Below are 18,070 nucleotides of genomic sequence, written 5' to 3' on the forward strand. Positions count from 1 at the left end.
TTTTTCTGTTTCAAAAGTGGCTTTTTCTTTGCAATTCTTCCCATAAGGCCTGCACCCCTGAGTCTTCTCTTTACTGTTGTACATGAAACTGGTGTTGAGCGGGTAGAATTCAATGAAGCTGTCAGCTGAGGACATGTGAGGCGTCTGTGTCTCAAACTAGAGACTCTGATGTACTTATCCTCTTGTTTAGTTGTACATCTGGTCTTCCACATCTCTTTCTGTCCTTGTTAGAGCCAGTTGTCCTTTGTCTTTGAAGACTGTAGTGTACACCTTTGTATGAAATCTTTTCAAGCATTGTGTAGCCTTCATTCCTCAACAATGATTGACTGAGTTTCTAGAGAAAGCCGTTTCTTTTTTGCCATTTTTGACCTAATATTGACCTTAAGACATGCCAGTCTATTGCATACTGTGGCAACTCAAAAACAAACACAAACACAATGTTAAGCTTCATTTAATGAACCAAATATCTTTCAACTGTGTTTGATATAATGGCAAGTGATTTTCTAGTACCAAATGATCAATTTAGCATGATAACTCAAGGATAAGGTGTTGGAGTGATGGCTGCTGTCTAGATTTGATCAAAATGACTTTTTTCAAATACTGATGGTGCTGTTTTTTACGTCAGTAATGTCCTGACTATATTTTGTGATCAGATGAATGACACTTTGGTGAATTAAAGTACCAATTTCCTTCCGAAACAGCAAAATCTGTACATTATTCCAAACTTTTAGCTGCCAGTGTGTGTGTGTGTTAATAAGAAATATTTTTAAGTATTTATACACCATGGTGGCATTTTTTGTCCAGTCTTGCTGATTTAATAATAATATTATTTTTTTAAGTCATTTTTTATAATACATAAAATGTAACTAATCGCACAGTTTTCAGTGATAAATCGTGATTAGTACATTAAAATATAATCATTAATATATTTACTTTTTATGTTGTCTCAAAGAACTTGCAAGAACTTGGTTACTCATCAATTACTCAAAAATACTTTGACACATTTTTACAGGTATAAATCTCTGATACATGTATATTTATACATGCCATCAAATCAGTGGACATGCTGTAATTAAAAGTTGGGCAAAATCTTCTGGTGTTTTCCAGTAGACTTTTTTAATAAAAGGATCAAATGGCCAGAACTCAACACATGCGAAGAGATGCGGCAGCTTGCCTGTATCTCTCCCACACCTGTTTCACCACTTGCGGGTGAAGTCTCCATTCTCTGTACAGTAAATCTGCTCCCGTGCATCACGTGTAATGAATAAGTGTGCACTGCTCCACACAATCAGTTTATGTGCTACAATGTGCCGTCAAGCTAAGCATGGTGGAAGTGGGGAACAGGAAGTGGTGAAAAACATTAGTAAAGTTTTAGGAAGTGAAAAAAACTAAAAACAGATACAGCATTAATTGTGTTAATAAAAATGTGTTAAACAATCAACTATTTTTAGAAGAAATTAACACACTAAATTTCCAAGACCTAATCTAAATATAAAAGGTAAATATCAAATATTATATATATATATATATATATATATATATATATATATATATATATATAATATTTACATACATATCTGTACAACATGATGGCATTTATTGTCCAGTCTTTCTGATTTAATTAAAAATATATATTATTACAGTAATTTTGTATTGGTAATACACTTAATGTATTATTTACATGTTTTACATTTTAATTTTGTAAACATAAATATTATATATACTGCATATATATATATATATATATATATATATATATATATATATATATATATATATATATATGTATATATATACACACACACATACACACACATACACACTACCGGTCAAAACTTTTGAAACACTTGACTGAAATGTTTCTCATGATCTTAAAAATCTTTTGATCTGAAGGCGTATGCTTAAATGTTTGAAATTAGTTTTGTAGACAAAAAATATAATTGTGCCACCATATTAATTTATTTCATTATATATCTAAAATTTAATTAAAAAAAAAAAAAAAAAGGTTTTTGAAATTGATGACTTGGACCAAATAATAAAGAAAAGCAGCCAATAAGTGCCCAACATAGATGGGAACTCCTTCAATACTGTTTAAAAAGCATCCCAGTGTGATACCTCAAGAAGTTGTTTGAGAAAATGTCAAGAGTTCATGTCTGCAAATTCTAGGCAAAGAGTGACTACTTTGAAGATGCTAAAATAAAACACAGTTTTGATTTATTTTGGATTTTGTTTAGTCACAACATAATTCCCATAGTTCCATTTATGTTATTCCATAGTTTTGATGAGTTTACTATTATTCTAAAATGTGAAAAAAAAATAATATATAATAAAGAATGAGTAAGTGTTGCAAAACTTTTGACCAGTAGTGTATAAACATTGTAAAAAATAACTTGTATTATCAATGATGTATTATGGTGATGAGAATTAGATTGTCACATTACAGTAATGAGAATTTGTGTGAAAATGTGCTTAACTGTCATGGAATGTCACAATGCAAAAAAAATAAAAAAAATCTTAATGATCCTAAAAGTAGGCTTCATATTCTTTATACAAAATCTAATTTATATTCTTTCTTTTTATCCCATGTGCATTTGGGGTGAAATGTGACCTGGACATGTTTTCATTTGAATCACCCTAATACTCATTACTTGTAATGTGTTACACAAACACACTAACTACAAGCACAACTGTTTTTTTGCTTAGATTTTACACAATGACAGCTGTAGTCTGTGACAACAGACAGCAGGTCTCAAATCTAACCTACATTCACACAAAAAACATGAGTGAGGGAGAGGCTTGACAGGAAATGATTTATTTGACCAGTCAAGACAGGTTTAGGAGTCACATGGCTTTACTTACGTCAGCACAGCGGTGTTGTGTGACCTGCATACTAATGAGAGCAGCATTACTCTGTAATCTACAATAAGACCAACACCTTTTAGTCTTTGTAGCCGTGAAGTGCTTTAGGGAAAGAGATATGCAAGGAACAGACATTTAAAACTGTGCAGCTCATTTCCATTTGATTGAATAAGACACAATCAAATACTTACCTAAACGTGCCATCCATGTATTGCAAAGCAGTGTAAACGAACTATTTGGAAAATTTTAAACACACACGCTACTGTCCGGAGAACGGACGACCGCAGAATGCTTTTGTACGCACCACTATGCACCTCTGAATGTTGTTAAACTCATCGCTAAGTGGTGTTTCAAACTGTGAGGCAACTTTATCAGTCATTCAGAGGGGCAGAAAAGACGATCGGCAGGCCAGATTTGGCCCTCGGACCACCAGCTGACAAGCCCTGGTATATGGTATGTTTACAAAGACTATTAAATGCCATACAGAACAGGCAACGTGTGTGGTCATGTAAATGCATTTAATGATCAACTGATGGAGAAAGGACCCTTTAACCATATTTTTTTTGGTTTATGGTTTGTTTTTTGTAAAAACCCAGATGGGAATTGTGATAAGCTGCATTCACGACTCGCTGAAGTGAAGCATCAGCATTTTCCCGGCGTCACGTTGCGCTTCCTTTTTACCGGACAATTCGGATGAAGTAAAATTACATGGACAGTGTCGGCGCTAAAAGCAAAACCAGACTTTCTCTACAAGTGCATTTCATTGGGGTACAAAGTGTGAATCATGTAAATGCAGCTTCACGATTGCTGTAGCAAAGTGGATAGCCATGACTGATATTGTGGCGAACGAGGGTTTAAGAGTTTTAATGCTCATTGCAATGAAAACTTAAACAAAGCGGACTAGTTTTTCCAATTAGTCATCCTCCCATTTAGATTTCAGGAAACGTTTAATGTTGCTTGAACTGGTGCTATCTTAGTGCATTTCCATCTTTATTCTGTGATAGGCTTTGTTTGGAAAATGTTAAAATATTATTGCTACATTTTTTTTTTCCTAATCACGATTAAATATCTTCATCGACTGACAGCCCTAGTATTTACGCAAAATCACCATTACACCACCAATAAGAATGTTTGTGCATGACGTCACTATCTGTGTGCCAGGTTTTGTGTTACACCACTGAGAAGAGTCTATTTACAATGACACGCATTTGAATTTATTTATCTGACAAGAGCATTAATATAATCAATATGTGGTCGCCGTGGATCCTGACCGGCGTTCTGCCAGCATTCATACACTTACTTCACACATTCCTCGGATTGCAGCCGTAATGTTTCTCAGACCAGAGAATGGTGGAATAACTGCCTTGATAACTGCGGACAATCAGCTCCTAAGCCCCCATGGTTACAGCATTAATAAATCAATAAAAAGCCTTTAGAAGCCTTCTTCTGAGGACATGTAATACACAGCACAGATCTCAGGGAGTCTGGATAAATGAAGGACTTTGACGAGTGGTTGCTGTGCTCTTGAAACAAACTGGGTTTGAATTACATCTAGGGCTGAACTATTGATCAAAATGAAATCAAAATTGCGATATGACGTAGTGCGATTATCAAACCGCAAGGACTGCGATTTAATTAAATAAATAGTCTGCACGTGCTGCTCACTGCGCTTCATAAATTTCAACCCAAATCCTTTCAGAACCTGTTTCTTGTTTGGACTAAATGGAGCTAAGCCACATTCTCCATGTGCTTTGGAAGAGGTTAGCACTGTTGTTTGATGTTTTTGTTGGGTTTCACCGTAGCCAAGAGTTCTGCAGCTTTCTGAAACTCTTTACCCTTTTTGACAATTTCACCAATGTGCAGTGAATACATTTGGAAAGCTGACCAAAGTTGACTTGTAGCTTGTGCTTAAATATACGCCAAGTCACACTGGATTAGATAAACTGCCAAAACATAAGACCGTTTATAGGAATCGTTTAAAATAAGCAAAAAAAAAAAAAAGACAAAACTTTAAAGTGACAAGTTGTTAAGTGATACATAATGCCGAGACCACATTTAGCCATGATTCCTAAAATATTGTAGAGGTTACTGTAAACATGACCCCAGGATCATTGCATACCCTCTGAAATCCCGCCATAGACGGCTTCTGAAAAATGTGAATGTTGTCAAGGAGATAAAACGCAGGGTTTAGTATTTATAGCTTAACACCAAAAGGCTGACAGACACTTTCAAACAGTGATAAAATTGAGATGTTTGTGTCATCAATAATAATACTCTTAGGTTCATATTGGCACAAAGTCATACTTACTATTTATATCTAAAAATATATCCCATTTAGGGCCAAGTCTCTCATACCTGACAGTAGTAGGGGAGAGTTTGGATCATGTTAGCATAAACGCGAATGGTCCGAAAACATTTTGTCGAGTCATGGAAAACAAACTTACAGGAAGAGAAATGGGGCCAGGATTTTCTCACATTCAGTTATTTGACTTGTTGTCCGACACGAAGTCCAGAGTTTGTATTTGGTGGAACACTCCATTACGCATCTGTCTGTTCCGCTAGCGATTTCGCGAGAAGAGCTATGTAAACAGTGTGTCTGAAAACATGTCTTGCTTCATCCTAAGGTAAGCTGTGAAGCGATTTTTAGATGTTTTGGATGGGGGAAAGAAAAAATGCAAAAGGAACAAGAATCTTTGGATGAAGAAAACATGGTTGGACAGCTTGCAGGGGTTATAAGATGATTAATGGAGAGTGTGTGTAAATGTCAACCACAGCCAAAGTCCTCTTTACACCAGCTTTGTTTACACTGATCACATCCACACACTAGCCAGTGGCCTAATATTGCAGCTGGAAGGACGATACGGACACTTAAACAGTTTGTGGGAAAAAGAAAGCAGGTACGAATGGAGGCTGATGGTCTTATTAGCAACTGTGGCAATTGAATAACATACATTTTACACTTAATCACTTAATGACATGCATCTTGAACAATCCTGAGATGACCAGAATGCAATAAAGTCTCGAATGTGTGTTGGAGGACATTAACACTTGGTCTTTTCTTGATCCAAGCTGTCCGTTCAGTGAAAACGCATGAAGTGACCAATAGTAAATCTCCTCTAAGAGTGATTGGACAAGAGATTGTCCAGCTTGTTTTTAGACTGTGGTTAAAGCTTTGGTTCTGGTTAAGAAGTCTTAAAGCTCTACAAAGTGGACCCAGGAACAAAGAAAATGGCTTCCACATGGTGCCCACATCTCTCCTGTACCTCACTTCATCTGTTATTTGAAAACAATGTGCCCAAAAGGAAGACCAGAGGCCAAGTTGGAAGACTGATAGCGTGCTACTCTGTCTGTTAATCATCAAGGATCTAAAAGACAAAGTAGATGCCTTTATACAACTATCTACCAAAAAACAATTACTAAGGCAAACAAAGGTAAATCTCATGTAACCTGTAAAGAACATGTACAGGTCACATTTCACACCAAAATCAAATATTTTTATTATGAGGATAAAGAATATTATTATTGTTATTATTATGCATTGCGACATTAGTTTTCTGACAATTAAAAAAAATTCTTTTAATATTTATGGACTGGCCCCATTCACTTCTATTGTAAGTGCTTTACTGTGACTGCAATTTTTTTTGGTCAAAATTATTTTTATTATTATTATTATTATTATTATATATATATATATTTTTTATCCAAATTAGTTTTTGTGATAATCAGCATTATGCTACAAATGCTGTCTATTGAGCTTAACCCTTAAACGCATACCTCTGGTCTTTAGAGACCCGGGACCTTGTTTCACCCCCTGTATCTCATCCATTTGGAGCTGTGCGCACACCTCTTTAGTATACCTCAATCTATCTCTTATAAAGAGTGTGACATGCCAAAAATGTGTTTTTATAATGGCTGAAGTACCAAAAGTGTATAAGGTCTCTATAGACCCGAGGTATGTGTTGTTTTTTGCACTTCCATAAATTATATATTATAGTTTACTATCATATGATATCTATATCTTTGTGTATTACAAGAGAAATTAGTCCTATATGCATATAAACACGATATCATGTTGATTTTCTGTGTAATAATGAATTATCAACAATAGTGAATTATCAGTATTTTATATGTGTATACACATATTATACTTGTTATTTCTTACTCAAGGTGTTTCAGTGATTGATTTGATTTACATTTGACATTGCTGTTTGACTATGAAACAACATGGAAGTAAACTTTAGCAAGTGTAACACATGTACATTTGGGTGTACTACTGAAATAATGCAAGTTGTGCATCTATTTAGACTCAATAAGCACCTGAGAAAATACATATGTGTAATTAATAGCTGATGTGTATCTTGTGTGTAGGTTATGGGTTATTTGTCATGATTTGCTGCATTATCTCTTTAATTTATGAAAAATAAAACATCAAAATTTTTTATTTTCTAACTTTCTTGAAAACATTTTTAAATATTAAATTAAAATTTGACACTATCTGGACATTTTGCACAAACATTTTTGATAGATATAAGGGTTAACTTGTATTGAACCCAGAACATTCCTTTAAAAAATTAAAATATTTCCATTACATTAATTTTGAAAACACAAAACAAAACTGTATTACAGTTTTACAAAATAACTAGAAAGTAAAATGTCTGGACACATTATGTAATAGGAATTTGGAGGGAAATGTGCTTGATTGTCATTAAAATCTTATTGGTCCTTCAACAGGCTTCTTTTTCTTCATGCAAAATACAATTTCTATTTTGTTTTATTTATTTTTTACTTTAAGGGCGAAATGTGCTTTTGTGAGATCCACTCATTCTTTGAGCACGTGGGCTTTTCAATATAACCAGCCATGCATAAAAATTAGCTGGTTAAAAGAAGAAAAGTGATTCGCTAAACAACTATTCATTTATTAGCTTTTGTTGTGTAGCTGACATGTTTTGAGTGCTCAAGCAAAACATGCTTACTCGTGTATGACAGCAGCAGAAATCTCAAAGAGTCATCACGCCACTGTAGCGTGAATTAATCTGCTGAGCACTGCGTTCGGAGTGCATTAGCAAATACAGCATTTGTTCTAAATGAGCAGCATAAGGCAGACCGCTACCCCCTGACCCCCAAACCCGCCCCGTTTCAAGGCTATCTTTACAAAGAATCAGTTACATGACAGTGTTTGTTAGCGTCACAGCGAAACATGGCATCTGACGATGACAGCTGTGATGATTCACTCTGGCTTTTAAAAGTTTGTCTTTTAGGTCCTCTTTGACAAAAGAGATATAATTAAGCTGTAAATAGCTCAGAGTAGAAAATACGTCATCTTCCCCCTCTGGGATGAAAACGCTCTCTAAATAAGCGTGCTTTAGACAGATGTTTAGCATGAGTAAAGGTCTTGTTTTTTTTTCTCTTTTACCACACATAAACATTTGCTACATTTTTCAAAATCTCATCCTCTTGTTTGGTAATGCTGCTAGCTTTTGCACATTAATCTGAGTTCAGTTTCAATATAAGTGCCTATATGATGCCTTAAATGCTGCCTACTTAGCTTACTAGGCTTTGGAATGAACCAATATGTTATAAAAGTCCAAATCAGAATTTGCAGCATTTGTAAGATCACTCAAGTCTACTTAGTGGTTCCGACAAATATCCTTCATCTTAAAACATGCCAATCACAACAAAGATCCGCATTTGTGTCGTTTTTGCAAGCATAGTCTTCCCACAAGCCATTGATGTGATTGCAGGTCTAATGATCAGCACATCTCAGTTTCTCAGAGGTTTGGGGATTGGTGCCGTTAGATTGCACTAATAGGCATGAATTTCTGCTCTTTCTGAGGGACCATGTGAGAAACAGATAGCCGCATGACGTGAGAAGCACCCATTTTAAGCCAACTCTGGTAATCTATCAATCTGTAGTCACCTCCAAGTGTGAATGATTCCACAATGGGCTTTAATTCATAACAGTGCTGCAGTGACATAAATTTGAGAAAATTAGATCTCCCACCACACAGAAAGCTATAGTGTGTGAAACGTGATGTCTCCACCAGCAATCTCCACTGCTCGCTGAAGCTTGAATCTTTAGAGCCTTTTTCTGACCTGATTTCAAACGTGCAAAACATTCGCTCCCTGCTGCATGCGTTTTGTGTTGCAGACTGATGTGTAAGTAGCAATTAGAGCACCGCAAGGAAAATAGTTAGAGAGAAATGTCAGTCAAAAGCCTGGTTTCTGACCAAATACTGTAGAACAAATTGCAAGAGCAAAATCTCTAATATGAACCATGAAGAGCGAAAAAACACAATCTTGCAAGCTTAAAACTATATGTTGAGACAACTGTAGAATAAGCCATTGGAAAGTTGATTTTAAACACTGTAGCTCCATCAAACCATTGCTCAATACATCGACAGATACTTGATTTTGTTGATACCGATCACTAAGGTGGAGGAAAAGGCAACCTGATAAATCGTATGAATAGTTTTTCAAATCAATTTACTGAATGTTAAAAAAAAAAAATCTTAGTCTTACCTTACTGTTACGAGCACAGACAGAGGGAACAAGAGTGCAAAATGAAACAAATCCCAGATGCAGTTTATTGTGCGACCAAAATCCTAATAATAACCAGAAAAAAAGGGACTGTGCATAATCTGGGACTTTTAACTATAAACAAGCCTGCAATACACCATGGACTCTTAATTTAAAATGTCCGTGCTCAAACAAACACACAAGAAAATCTAAAATGTATTACAATGAATTGAGCAGCAATTCATCAACAGTAGATCATCATTTATCAACAGTAGATCACAGCTAATTTTGCCCATAACTGATAGTTCCAAAAGCAGCTTTCGGTGTCGATTAATCTGCAATCCCGATTAATCGGTCGATTAATCCTCTACATTGCTCTGTTTGTTTCAGCATCACGACCAGTCAACAGTCATTATTTTTGCAACTGCATTTTGTAAAAAGCGCAGAATATGAAGTGAAATATATATAAAAGTATATTTCTCAAGGTCTTATAGAATTTTATGAGTCTCACGCCATTAAATCCAGAGCAGGAATTCTATTTGGGCTAATAAGCTTCTAACTGGAGGCAGTTGATCTGATGATGTCACTGAGACACACTACAACTAAAAACAGTAATTAATAGAACAACTGTAACACAGCTGCCGCAGAGGAAGATGATGCTTTTATATGTCACATCTGTGATAAACCTGTAAGGTTTAATGGTCTAAAAAGCTTAACTTGAATACTGTGCCTTTAACCAATCTACCATAATTGATTCTAGATACAGGGAACCAAAACCATAGCTTGATTAAAAAAAAAAAAACATCTGACAAAAAAGGGGCAAAATTCCTTGGTGTGATGGAAATGACGCCCAAACTGTAGGACAAAAAAATAATTGAAAAATTGATAGCAATCATTTTCACACAATAAATACCGAACTCTATGTTTCGACTGTCATAGTTTTAAACATGTAATTAGTATTTTTAATGGATTTTTATAGTTTAATATTAAAAATCTATGCAATTGAGGAGTGCATAATGCACCATTTCTGGTGCGTTTGTATTATTTTCATTTGCAACAGCAATCTTTTCAGTGTTTTCTTTATAACTTGATTATCCTTGACTGCAAGAACTTGGCGTACTAATTACAAAACACCAATAAATCTCCTCAATCTTTGGTGGGTTGCCAAATGCTCCTAATAACCCCTAAATGTGAATCTGCAACTCAATCTTTACAGCTCAATGATCTGAGCACAAGTACAGAGCTGCCTGTGGGATTTGTGGGAAAAGCGTGATGTCATCACAGCCGCAGCAGTCCTCCTGAGAGTCAGCCTCTCTTGTTCTAATTAGGGGAGGATGGCTATAATTTACCCAGTCCAAAAACGAGGCAGCCATGGGGTGTTTCAGCAGCCTACAACTGCTGTACAATGACGCACATGCCCCCCTTTTCAAATCTCTGAATGGTGCTCTGCTATCAGGCCGCATATCAACTTTAACAGACACAGAACTGCTGTCAACATCCCATTCTTCGCCAATAGAGTCATTCCAAACCCAGATGACATTCTGTCTTCCGTTGAACACACAAAGGAGAAATTATACAGAATGTACTGGTCGCTCTTTTCCATGCACACTATCATGAATGGAGACTGAGGCTTTCAAGCTTCAAAAGCGATCAGCCACAACATTGAAACCACCTGCCTAATATTGTGTAGGTCCCCCTCGTGCCGCCAAAACAGCACCAGCCCGCATCTCAGAATAGCATTCTGAGATGATATTCTTCTCACCACAATTGTACAGAGTAGTTATCTGAGTTACTGTAGACTTTGTCAGTTCGAACCAGTCTGGCCATTCTCTGCTGACCTCTCTCATCAACAAGGCATCTCTGTCCACAGAACTGCCACTCACTGGATGATTTTTGTTTTTGGCACTATTCGGAGTAAATCCTAGAGACTGCTGTGTGTGAAAATCCCTGGAGATCAGCAGTTACAGAAATACTCAAATCACCCCGTCTGGCACCAACAATCATGCCACGCTCCAAATAACTGAGATCAAATTTTTTCCCCATTCTGTTGGATGATGTGAACATTAACTGAAGCTCCTGACCCGTATCTGCATGATTTTATGCACTGCTGCCACATGATTGGCTGATTAGATAATCGCATGGATGATTGTTGGTGCCAGATGGGCTGGTTTGAGTATTTCTGTAACTGCTGATCTCCTTGGATTTTCACGCATAACAGTCTCTAGAATTTACTCAGAATGGTGCCAAAAACAGAAAACATCCAGTGAGCGGCAATTCTGTGGACAGAAACACCTTGTTGATTAGAGAGATCAACAGAGAATGACCAGACTGGTTCGAACTGACAAAGTCTACAGTAACTCAGATAACCACTCTGTACAATTGTGGTGAGAAGAATATAATCTCAGAATGCTATTTTGAGATGCGGGTTGGTGCAGTTTTGGCGGCACGAGGGGGACCTACACAATATCAGGCAGGTGGTTTTAATGTTGTGGCTGATCGGTGCAAGTCTTCTGAAGACATACAAATAGCTTTGAGTAAGGAACAGGCCAAAATTTCAGTTGTTATTCAGTTGTGATAATCTTCCCCTCCAATGAGCGGTCAACTTGAGAACTGTTGTGACCAGATCAAGTCATTGAGTAGAACTTAAGAACCAGATTAGCAGTAAGTTCGATTTGTGAACAAATCATTCAGCTTTTGTGAACTGGATGAACGATTCATCAAAAGGGATCCGCCTCAAAAGAAAGATTAGTTCATGAATCGGAAATGGCATCTTCTCTCATGAACGCATGAAGCAGAACTAGGGTGAATGTCGAGATTTTCAGTGAAAAAGGACTTATTTTGGTCTGTTCCTCACACAAAGCAATCGTATGACTTCAGAAGACTTGGAATATAGCACATGATTCATATGAACCACTTTTATTATACTTTAATGAAGCTTTAAAGCTAGAATCCCCTTTAAATGTATGGTGCGAGCAATCATTATTTTCTTTGAAATGTCTCAATTTAGTGCTCCATGTGGCTTTGTTTCCATTCCACATGCACAAATGGAAGAGCAAAAGCTTTCAGGTTTGTTTACACTTGAACTTGAAAAATGTTCGGCAGCTCACAGTGAAACGGAGCAAAACAAGCCATGTTTGTGCTTCATAAATCGGTGACGGTCTTGGATAGGCTCGCTTCAGACGATGAAGCCAAACAACGACACACTCACACAAATATTAGAAATGCATCCAAAACAACCATTCACTACAGATTTGAATGATCAAATTCAATCCACTTGATATAATGCAGGGCTGTATCTCTATCTGATGAGCAGAGACAGCTTCATAAATCAACAGAGGGAGGGAAAACGTGAACAAATCCCACACTGCATTTACACTGTCACACAATAAAACAAACAGTCTTGGAGCTGTGTGTCTGGCAAAGAAACCAAGTTAGTCAGCCACTAAAAATGGACAAGAGTGGTGTCCATGCATTGATCAACAAGTCAGACTGGCCTCATCTGTGTTGGTGTACGTTACGTTCTTGAAAATGGAATTCTGATGTTTTAATCTGTACAGTGTAGAATAATAAAATCATAAACTACACTCTTCAAAGAGCTTTTTCCAGGCCAGAAACATACTGCGAACATATTCCACATTTTACTAGTCTTCTACGTAAATGCTTCTCCAATGTACAGAAGTGTTCGTTCCTTTTGTGCAAACTTGTCATTATTCAAGTATTGCTATAAATAGGCTCTATCGACTTAACTAACATGCCGAGCAAGATATTCTTCAAACTGTAGCTCCACCATGACAGCAGATGACCTTCCTCAGAATTCAAAATGTACTATTTTACCCAATATATGTGTGGTATTTATTTTTTTTGCTATTACCTTAGGAGGTTTTCTGAAAAAATTAGACCAAAAGTGCACCAGAGTTTAATTAATTTAATTAATTTTGGACAACGCACTGGACCAGGATATGATTTTATACGGGAGGGCTTCTAATGTGAGTAAATATACACAACAAATAACATCTGATGTTAAAATATATTGTCTACTCACTTTCCTGCAACAATAAAACCAGCAGCTTTGAAATATATATTCATTGTATTGAGCCAAGTGGTCAGCGTGTGACGTTTCGATCTTCTGTTGGTCATGCGTCCTCTCGTCATAGGATGCGCGGTACAGAGTTCACCAAACTTGAACTTTCGATACGCAGCGTAGCACGAAATTTCTTCGCATGATGTTGCATTTCCGGTCTCCTGCGTTCAGATGCATTTGAATGGGAGTGAATGAATCGTTCTCGTTCACTTCCACTGTTTCGATCGTGAACGATTCAGAGTTTCTTAACGAATCGGTTGAATCGGTGACTCACTCATAACACATTTGTCGCCACCTGCTGACGTAACAGATCTACAGAGATGTTTAATGCACGCACCAGTGAATGCATTTCTTTGGTGAACGGATTCAAAAGATTCAAGTCAGTAGGATGAATCAAAATTCCATAATCCCCGGTAATTTCTGTTACTACTCTAGAAAGTAGTTGACTATGTAGACAGTAGAAAGCAATGCAGTTCACTGGGTTTTCGAAGAGAGGTAGAAAGATAAAGCCTCTTGTACTACAAGAAGTGTGTAGTGCTGTCTTTCTCAGTGTCCATTAGATATTGAATATGATATTTCTCTTTTCATCCCTCCCAATGGTAAGACCCACATAAGCCCGTCAGTAATGTGAAACATGCAGGCGGGTCGTCAGGGGAGTGCGTCTGTGGGAATGGATGTAAATGGACCCAAAACTGCACTGCAGAATCAGAGTTTGAGTGAAATATGCTCTTGGTTGTGGTACAAACCGATTTAGGTCACATACTTACCTTCTCTTCAAAGGCCTGGAGAGAGAGCATTACCACAGTAATGGCATAATGCCGTGAAAACAGACGAGCCAGACGTTTCAAGACCTGCAAGATGTTGCATATGAAAACAGCAACACTGTTACTTACATTTTATTCAGGCATATACTGTGGATTTATATATATATATATATATATATATATATATATATATATATATATATATATATTTGCTTACATTTTATTCAGGCATATATATATATATGCCTGAATAAAATGTAAGCAAACTTTGCTGCTAATACATGAATATGTACAGTTTGACTTACTTTAAGGAATGTTCCGGGTTCAATACAAGTTACATTCTATCATCAGCATTGGTTTTGACTTGTGGTTAGAGTAAGGCATTTTTTAAAATAGAAATAAACCAGACCACGTTCCGAAGGGTTTAAACGCAGACATGTGAAGTTTGTATCTTTTTTTTAAATAATTATATCAGTTCTTCCATACAAAAATGTATATTTGAGCTCTAAATCGTCCTTTTTGAAGTGGGACTACTTTCCGGGTGGTATCCTTGCGCGCATCAATTACCAGGTGTACCATTCTTACATAGACATGACTCATGACATTGAAATAATGGACAGAATTAGGCATATTTACTGACCTTGTCTGGGTATAATTATATCACAATAGTCTCATGCCAAAACATATATTATTAAATATTATTAAAAAGTTTTGAAACTGTATTTAAAGGGATAGTTCACACAAAAATACAAATTCTCTCATCATTTACTCAACCTCATGCCATCCCAGATGTGTATGACTTTCTTCTGCTGAACACAAACACAGGTTTTTAGAAGAATATTTCAGCTCTGTAGGTCCATAAAACGCAAGTGGATGGTGGCCAGAACTTTGAAGCTCCAAAAAGCACAAAGTCAGCATAAAAGTAATCCACACGACTCCAGTGGTTTAATCCATGTCTTCAGAAGTGATATGATAGTTGTGGGTGAGAAACAGATAAATATTTAAGTCCTTTTTTTTATACATTAAATCTACTTTCAAACAGCCCTCCTATGCGCGTTCATGAGAGGTCTTTTGTTTTTTGGCGAATTGCATTCTTCGTGCAAATATGATTTATTTATTCTTTTCCTTTGCTTTACCCCTCCTTTTTTTCTCCTCCCTGCCCAGTAGGTGGCGATGTGCACGAAGAATTCGAATCAGCAAAAAACAGAAGAACTCGGCCCTCTCGTGAAAGCGCATAGAAAGGGCTGGTGAAAGTGTAGCTTTATAGTAAAAAGGACTTAAATATTGATCTGTTTCTCACCCACACCTATCATATTGCTTCTGAAGACAGGGATTTAACCACTGGAGTCCTGTGGATTACTTTTATGCTGCCTTTATGTGCTTTTTGGACCTGGACACCATTCACTTGCATTGTATGGAACTACAGAGCTGAAATATTCTTCTAAAAATCTTTTTTGGGTGAACTATTCCTTTAAATGTTTACTGTCTGGCCCTGTGTACTTTAGGTGTTATGGAATTATATATACAGTACATCTTACCGTAACCCCGATATTTGCTTAAAATCCAATCATTCTGGACAATTTGAAATTATTTTCTTTAGTTATTTTCATTATGTCACAAATGCTATTACATCTACAGACCTTAACTTGTATTGAACTCGAAACATTTGTTTAACTCCGATATTCCAAATCGGCATTACTTCATGAACAGTTTTTAGAGCTGTATGAGATTGCTTTAGTTCTTGATGTAACACTGAAGTTCTTCCTTTAGACAGCGTTACACAACACCAACTGGAAGTTTAATTTACAACATCTGACACTCTGAGGGGGACACAACTCTCACAATATTCTGATTAATGGTCGATCAACATGGATTGTTTTTCTTCTTAAAAAGCTAAAGCAATAAATATGCTTAGAGGTTTGAACATTAACAGCTAAATCTTTTTTTCTTACTGTTTGTAATATCCATAATTGGGGAAAATCACTTCTTCCTTGTTGAGGACTTAAATTCAATAAGTAAATTTTAGTTATACGGTCACTAAAATACCAGAGAACATAGTTCTGATTATATAGTTTCTTTAGGACAAATAGCTCCATTGTACCACTCTAGCAGACAGCAGATGTTGTGTATTATTTGTAATTAGCACTTGGTTATTACTCAGTGGTACGTTTGACTATAAAAACTCATTCGGAAAGTCAAACACAGACCTAAATGTACACTACAAATTTGATCCATATTCAGTTTGATACTTTGACCGTCCATTAGTTTCTATGATATTACAGTGCAGCATGAGTGTACTAGACGATGTCTGTAGGACACTGTAGCTCTTGTAATACAATATTGGCTATCCTTGAAAAAGAATTAATATGGCATCAAGACATTTTGCATGTTTTTTGCTATTCTAAATTTTTTAAATGTAAACACTCAAGCGTGTAGCAGTCAGGTGTCCATGGCAAAGTCCTAAATCAGCAGTCGTACTTAGTGGGCATGTGTGCTCGACAGTGCATCAAACGGTAAAGGCCTGGCAGACGGCCCCCGTGCCATGCTCCTCTGAGCCAACACTTGCAAATTTGCTCCAATAAAATGACTCCCAGATGCCCCTTGCCTCCTCATTCCTAATAAACAAGTCCTGTATGAGAAACAGTCCGTTTATAAAGCACACCAGTGACTGCCCAATTTTTCAGCAACCTTGTAACCGGGGGTATTTTTACTATTCGTTTTATCTATAGAGATAAAAAATTAAAAAAAAAGTTCTAAACGTTACACCGCACCGACCAGCTGAGATGAATAACACAACATTACAAATTATTATCTGAAGCCAAATTTTTTTATAATTATATATAACTCACTTGGTCTAGACAAAGTCACAAGAATGTACCTGATATAATTTGTACTGTATACATTTAAATGATCAAATAATGTTTAAAGCATGTTTTTTAAATCATGTTTTTCATTTAAACTGCTCAGTGAAGACTTTCAGACATTACAGCATATTTTCTGTAAAGCTGCTTTGAAACTATGCGTGTTGTAAAAAGTGCTATACAAATAAAAATGACTTAAGGGAATGAACTACTCATTCCATAAAACACTGTGAATAAGGTAATCGATTTAAAAACAATGGTACAATATAAAACTATTGACTTAATGTCACTGATTTACTGATGCCATAAAAACAATATACTTAAGATTTTTTGGAAAATATTGTAATATGTACAAATATATAAGTAGTTTTAGAGTGTAGGGAGACTTTATTCATGGTTATTCGCAATTAGGGTTGCCAACGTTCTGCAATGCAAATATGGGCCAATTTAGCGTTTTGAGCAATACGGGACCGCCCAACTGGGGGAAGGGTTCCCCTTGGGAATTTCATCCTTTGTCCAGGGTGCCATCGAGCATTTTTTGCCACTTAAAGGAATATTACAGGTTCAATTCAAGTTAAGCTAATCAACAGCATTTATGGTATAATGTTGATTACCACAATAAATAATTGTCTCGTCCCTCCTTTTCTTTAAAAAAAGCAAACATTGAGGCCACAGTGAGGCACTTACAATGGAAGTGAATGGAGACAATTTTTGAAGTGTTAAAATGCAGAAATTTGAAGTTTATCATTTTATAAAAGCACTTACATGAATTCTTCTGTTAAAACTTGTGTATTATATGGGCTAGTTGTTTAAAAGTTGTTTAAATCATCCTTTTACAGCGTTACGTCATTGTAAAGTTTGATACAAGTTTACACAGAAAGGGTTAGTAAGCGATTTTATCACACTTATACCATGTTAAAGTGCATATTGTTTATGTCTTGTGACTACACTTTTGTTTTAATGTTTATGAATTTGCCCCATTATCTTCC

Source organism: Myxocyprinus asiaticus, chromosome 45 (genome assembly GCF_019703515.2).
Source record: "Myxocyprinus asiaticus isolate MX2 ecotype Aquarium Trade chromosome 45, UBuf_Myxa_2, whole genome shotgun sequence".
Taxonomy (NCBI): domain Eukaryota; kingdom Metazoa; phylum Chordata; class Actinopteri; order Cypriniformes; family Catostomidae; genus Myxocyprinus; species Myxocyprinus asiaticus.